General features: G+C 37.1%; 1 long non-coding RNA gene across 2 annotated transcripts; it reads right to left on the bottom strand.

The window, feature by feature from the left end:
- Positions 1-498: 498 nt before the first annotated feature.
- On the bottom strand, positions 499-5,302 carry LOC122140682. Of its 2 annotated transcripts, none has more exons than XR_006157273.1 (2): positions 3,918-5,302; positions 499-671 (listed from the first exon to the last, which is right to left on the bottom strand). It is a non-coding gene; the product is annotated as an uncharacterized LOC122140682 (long non-coding RNA). The 2 variants fall into 2 exon arrangements; XR_006157274.1 differs by lacking the exon at positions 3,918-5,302 and adding an exon at positions 2,659-2,709.
- Between the last annotated feature and the right edge of the window lie 1,632 nt (positions 5,303-6,934).

Genomic DNA, 6,934 nt, shown 5'->3' with positions numbered 1-6,934 from the left:
CGTTGTCCTGTGGCTGCCGTTGCATCAGCCAGGTGGATGCTGCATGCTGGTGGTGGTTGAGGAGAGACCCCCCCACATGATGTAAAGCGCTTTGGGTGTACAACAATACAGAATAAAGCGCTATATAAATGCATCATTCATTCATTCACTCATTCATGCATGAAGAAAATAAGGTTGCATCCCAGGAGTTCTTAAAGAATGCTATAGAGTGATGAATGCAGCCAAGGAAAACGTGAACAAAAGAAAAGAAAGTGGAAAATAACAGGTAAGACCATTAAACTAATTATTTCCATTTACATATTAAATTGTTGATAAGCCAACAAGAAAAGTTATTTAGGAAAATTATTTTAGTTATTGCATTTAAGACTGCTATACCACATGCAGCTCAAAAAAAAAAAAGTGTTTATAGCTGGTTCATTTTTTTAGTGTGAAATAAATTGTTGCATTGCACATATCCATAAGGATATTAAATCAAGGAAAACATGTACAACCACAACCCAAATGGAAAACTCCAAAGACTTTTATTGTTGCTAAGGGTTCAAAAGTTTAAGCAAAGCACTGCAAACAGAAATGCATAATGACAGTTGCTCAATCAGACACATGCAATGACCTCCAAACAGAAAGTACAGGAGACACCAAAAAGGAAGGAAACGAGTCCATTGTTGAGATTGCTGGCAAAGAAAACAAAAATATACAGGTAAGACATACATCATGTAAGCCTGGACTATATCATATTTTACACCCATCATTTAAGTTGAGAAACTTCGTCAGGCAGTAACTTTTTTTTATTTTGGTAATAATAATAATGTTTTACGCAGCATAATAGATGCAAATATAATTTTCCCATCAAAATGTTTTCAGAACAATCCGTAAGGCTAAATTTCTTCTCAAATAGGATAAGGGGGTAAGCTTATATCCAAATACCTGCTTTATTTGTTTGATCATGTGACTGTATATTTGTATTTGTGTTCATGTTATCTATCAACTTCGTGTAAAGCGTCCTTGGGTTTTTGAAAGGCGCTATATAAAAAAAAATATATATATTTTTATAAATATTGTCACTACAGCACAAATTGTGTGGCATACTTCATAGAAAAGGATTGAAATATTTATGATGTCAAACACCAAATATACTGTAAAAACAGTTGTCCCAAAATGAAATCTCTCTGCTGTATACAAATCATTTCAGAAAAGCATCTCTGCTCTGTAGGTCAAAAAATAAAATAGCCTAAAAAACCAGATCACTACATTATATTCCTCAACAGCAAGGTGGCAAACTCGCTACTTTTGAAGTAATTGAACATGGCTTCATTGTTTGTAGAGAGATGCGCAGATGCAGGTAACATACACAGTTGCATCTCTCTCTCTCTTTCAATCGATCGATTGATAATTAATTCAAATAAATGGTAGAATTCATTCAAATGCAGCACTATTTCATTTCTGTGTCTGATCTGAATTAGGCAGAATGTTAGCGCTAACAAGCCGCAACTGACGAAAATAACTGCCATTTTTACCCTTCAAATTTGCTCTATAACAGGCCAAACCAAAATCGTGAATCAAACAAAATGCAATGAAAGAATGGTCTAACTTTAACTTTGTGATATTATACTACATAAGACACCTGCACAAAACCAGACGGACTGAATGAATGAATATGCAAATTCATTTTCTGACAGCAGGTGGTGCTTATGAAACAGCAGTGATATAATGTTTCCTTGGCTATTACAGTACAAAAGCACTGTTCTGCTTATACTACTTTATAGACAAATCCGGCGAAACTTGAAAGTAAAGCAGCGCCGTCATTACTGCGTGCCTTGCTGCTAAGGAAGTAGCGTTAGTCCCGTAGGCGGCTGTAGCAGATGTTAGCTGTATGAAAAGTTATTTTTATTTAGTTTTTTTTAGTACGTATGCTGTCCAGTGATGCTGGGAAGAGCGTTTTGTGTGGTTGGCTGTTTTAACAACAGCACAAAACTACAGGCCTGGAATAAAACCGTTAGTGAAATTCATCTACCTTTGTTGCACATTGACTGCCCATGTTTACGGCCATACGGATTACACAGAGTTCTTTACTATTAGCTAGAGATGATCAGTTCACGTGCCGCTAGGGATCTGTCGCGTCACATTTACAAGCACCAAAACAGTATTTATTGTTTGAATTTCATAATAAAATTGACAGAATCTGAGAGCTGAGATTTTTTTTTTTCCTGTCATAAGTAATCTGCTCTGTCTAGTCTGTCGGTCTCCGTGTCCTCTTTGCTTCGCGATTTTTCTGTGAAAATGAATGTGTGGTGTGAGCGTGTGTGAAAAACGTCAATTGCGTGTCTCATATTTCATTTCATTTGTATTAGTTGTTTGAAGAGTAAAAAAAAATCTGTGGGTCTTAACGCAATTACAATCGGCAAGTCGGTCGGACTAAAAGGGGAAAAAAATAATTAATTGGGTCAGTCCTAAATTGACAGGGTCGGTCAGTTATGGCAAACAAGAATATTTTTAAGGATGGCCAAATATTTAAAACAAACTAATTAAGTTAACAAACAAACAAAAAACACAGCAATTAAAGACATCGTTCTTATTTTATTCATCAAATAAAACAATACTTAATTACAATAAAAACATTACATATTTATACATTATTACATTATGTTGTCAATAAATTACCTTTATCAGTAAGTTTTGGCCACTGCCTGACATCATCTACCCAATTTTTCCCTTTCACCAGACATTTTCTTTACTGAGCAGGATCCGCTTTCATTGAAATGTCATTAGAGGGCACAGGCAAGTGTCACACCATCACACTTCGCAGGCACGCAGTAATGGCGGCAGGCAAGATGGCGGCGCCCATAGAGTTTGCGGCAGATGTGTATACAGAGGCAAGAGGAAAAAAAAATTACACATTGTAAAAAGTGCACTTATATTTTTTTTTTAAAAATTCATCAACTGACAAACAGAAATAAACTAACAAAACTTTACAGAACACTTTTTTTCACTGCAGCTTTAACAACCATAGGCATTCTCAATACTCAGAAGAGCTAAACTGGATAGTCTTTGTTGTAAGGTTGTGGTCTGTATAAATGTTTTGATCACTTTCTATTTCGAGAACGAATGACAGCAATTAAATCTGCAGTCTGTAACTTTTGGTGCTCTAGTGGTTAGTAAACAGAACTGCGTCCGTCTTGTGGAAGAACATTGAAGCCGGAGCTACTTTTCTCTGTTTATGTCTATGACAAATCACGCAGGTACTGGGCTACTCCGCAGCGGTACCTACCCAAACCAGTCTAAAATAGTCAGAATCTAAAATTATTATAGGTGTATCATAGTGATTAAAAAAATTGATTCAGCAGCTGTTACTACACGGAGCCGTTGTAAACTGACAAGCTGCGCAAATCCACGTTCATTATCAGCGTTTATTTGGGCAGCTTGTCAGTTAACAACAGCTCTGTGTAGTAACAGCTGCTCTATGTGAAATCACGCACCTGATGGAATTAAAAAAAAAATCTTGGATGTAATTAATAATAATAAATACATGTGGGAATAAATTATAAAAAAATAAAAATGCATGAATAAATACATTTAACAATAAAAAATGCATATATTAAATTAATAAATGAAAGAATATGTAAATAAAAGTTAAAGAATAAAAAATAAATACTGAACATAATACATGAAGATAATAAAAAAATAATTCAGGATTAAATTTTATTACAAATTAACTATATTTGTTTTAATCAAATAATTTATTTCTTTACTTATTTTTATTACATTTTTTCAACAAATTATTAATGTATCTTTAATCTCTGCAGGTTTGATCCTCCATACCATTGTAGCCCAAACCAATATGCTATTAAATGTCAAGAAAGGGATTAAAAATCCAATTTCATGAAATTTCAGGTAAAACTGTGTTATTTGAATTTGCTTACCTAAAACTTCATTCATCAAGCCAAGAAGTGAACCTTAGAACACCAGGCACTGGAACACAGAAATAAATTAGACAGCAATTAGCATCAATTGTTAGTTTGTTTGTGAATGCTTCCTTAATTTTCCCATGTATAGTTGGATTTATGTATGTGTATGTATGTATTTTAATGTATGTTGATGAGCTCACCAAGCAAATTCCAAGCAACTAGGGCAATAAATAAATAAATGAACTATGCATATATACACAGAAAATGTTATACATGTTTGAAAATGGCCCTTAATATCGCATTAGTGAGGTCACTTCAACCCACAGACTTTAAAAACAACCTACAGCAACAAAGAAAAAAAAATAGCCCAATTCTTGAAAACGTCACACAGCACTGAGTCATACAGAAGTAAATACAGAGAACATTAAAGTAAGCGATTATGCATTTATTTATAGTAGGGGTCACCAAACTTGGTCCTGGAGGGCTGGTGCCTTGCAGAGTTTAGCTCCAACCCTAATTAAACACACCTGAACTAGCTAATCAAAGTCTTGCCAGGTATACTAAAAACTTTCAGGCAGGTGAACTGCGGCAAGTTTGAGCTAAACTCTGCAGAACACTGGTCCTCCAGGACTGAGTGTGGTGACCCCTGATTTATAGTGTTAGCTGCCATGGAAGCCAGCAAAATTATTCACAGGCAATATGAAAAATGAAGACAAACTAGAGCAGAGTTTGAAACTTGGCCACTCTAAAATATTGATATTGTTCTCTGCCAACCATTTCTTGACCCCTTCTGCTGTATGTTACGAGTTATCTAACGACCCACAACACACATCAAAAGTGGTCCAAGCCAGAGTCCAGTCCTGAATCCAATTGAAAATGTGTTAAGACAACTGAAGACCAGATTGATGGACAGGAAGCCTTCCAACATCAAGGACCTGGAGATCTTTGCAGAGGAGTGGTCCAAAATCCCAGTGGAAATGTGCAAAATAACTGCTGTGATGAAAAATGAAGACTTTTACACAGTTTTTTTTTTTTTTGAGAAAGAGTGTGAATAGCTGTGAACATGGAATGTTCTGTAGATGAAAAAAAAAATCTCTGACAAAATTACTTTCTTTTGTCACCTTTTTGTGTCATTTCCAGCCAGATGACACCTATTTGTCAGATAAAAATTCAACACAATTAAAAATTTGGCAATCAAGCATGGTATGAGTGGCCGTTTAAGATACAAACAAGTAAAAAATTATTTAACAGCAAGTTTGAGAAAAGACAATACAGAAAAGGTAAGAAGGATTATTTACGAAAAGCGCATATTACTGCAATTGCCAGTGAATCATAATATAACTAACATCACTCAGTGTCACATTTCTGATTCTTGTGAAATTGGACAATTATATATTTTGACTCACATGTAAGTATGGCCCAAAATCCTCCAATGTTATGATGGGTTTCAGCATCTGTCTCTTCACAAACAGATTGTTTCATAGCCAGTCTGAGAATCTGAAATAACAACAAGCCTCCCTTTAACAGAGAAAACACATTTATAGAAAACATAAATGTCACATTCTGTCAAGCTAAACATCACAATTAAAAATCATGTTCTAATTTAAATTATGACATTTCATGGTTATGTACCTAAATAATCAAAATTATGCCTATTATTTAATAGAAAAAGGAAACAAGTCGTTTTGTAAAAAAGAAGAAAAAAAGATGAAGCCATTTCTTGTTGTTGTGTGTATCATTATAGGTCCTGACTAAGAGCGGGAATAAAACATTTGAATGCAATGGAATACGTCTCGCGAGTGGTGTTTAATAACTGTCACTAACGTCAACAACGTCTGTTGGTTGAAGACGGTGGTGGAAATAGACTGAATCCTTTTGACTTCGCCTTTTTTACATAAATTTGCGTGTATTTTCTAGATAATTGGTATATAAAATAAGTTATTTAGTTAAGTTTTCATTCTAGGTTAAAGTGTAGTTACTATATGTAGTATTTATTGTAGTTCTAGTGTACAGTTTGATAAGTTACATTTTTTTACTTTTTATACTATTAACTATAGGTAAGGTTTGTAGTTTGTTTACTTAGTGTTAGGTTGTGTGTGTATAAATATATATATAGATTTGCTGTTCATAAGTGTTTGTCTACAAATTTAAGAGCAAATTTCCAGCATTGTTTCAAATGCTGTGCCGTTACTGTGCTTTACTCGCGGAAAGCTCTCTTTTCAGAGAGCGACTCTGTCCCTCGTGACCTCTCCCTTTTTTCTTCCTCCTGTGAGAAAAAAGCAGCGGGGCAGAGGATCTCTGAGCCTCCTCATGCCTCGCTCTCTCCACTAAGAGAGGCTTCACCTGTCCACTTGTCCCTTCCGTACCAGTGTTCCTCTGCGGGCTTTCGAGCAATTCTTGTTTCCGTTTGGTGGGACGCGTAGTGGACGCCATGGAACTACAGCATGTCGTTGGAGTTCTTCAGATTGCGGGCGGAGCTTTCGGGATCATATGTCGACCCCCAATCCCTTGCCATCTGCACAGCCCCAGCGGCAGCCAGCACAGGCATGGACACTGACCTATATCACATCCTGTCTAAAGCTCTGGAGGAGCGGGTATGAGTGTCCTCCGCCAGACGAGAAGCCAACTAGTCAACCGCTCGGAGAGTGGTTCCTCCGGGGGAAAAGTCAGGACCCTCGACAATGAGCTTCACCATTCTTCCCGGAGGGCCAACAACGAGAATCACCAGTCTTGGTTTATCCCTTACTCTGCCCGCCGTCGTGCCCTCGTCTTCATCCGCCTTCACGTTCGTGTCCGACGGGGTTGCTGCATAAAGCGGTTACAACAAACTGCCTCTCCTGGATGAGTCAGTGGCCGTGCATCTCTGCCTGCCCGAGGCCCCAGCCCGAAGGCAAAGGCGCTCACCCGTCCAACGCCATGTAGGACGACCTTCACGCTCTTGCCGAAGGAAAGCCTACTCGTTCTACTGGACCATCGTCCTTGGCGATTCATTCCATGGCTGTTCTTAAAGGTCTTCTAGGCTAAGCTCCTCC

Source organism: Cyprinus carpio, chromosome B19 (genome assembly GCF_018340385.1).
Source record: "Cyprinus carpio isolate SPL01 chromosome B19, ASM1834038v1, whole genome shotgun sequence".
Classification (NCBI taxonomy): domain Eukaryota; kingdom Metazoa; phylum Chordata; class Actinopteri; order Cypriniformes; family Cyprinidae; genus Cyprinus; species Cyprinus carpio.
This window is presented reverse-complemented; position numbering and strand designations above follow the sequence as displayed.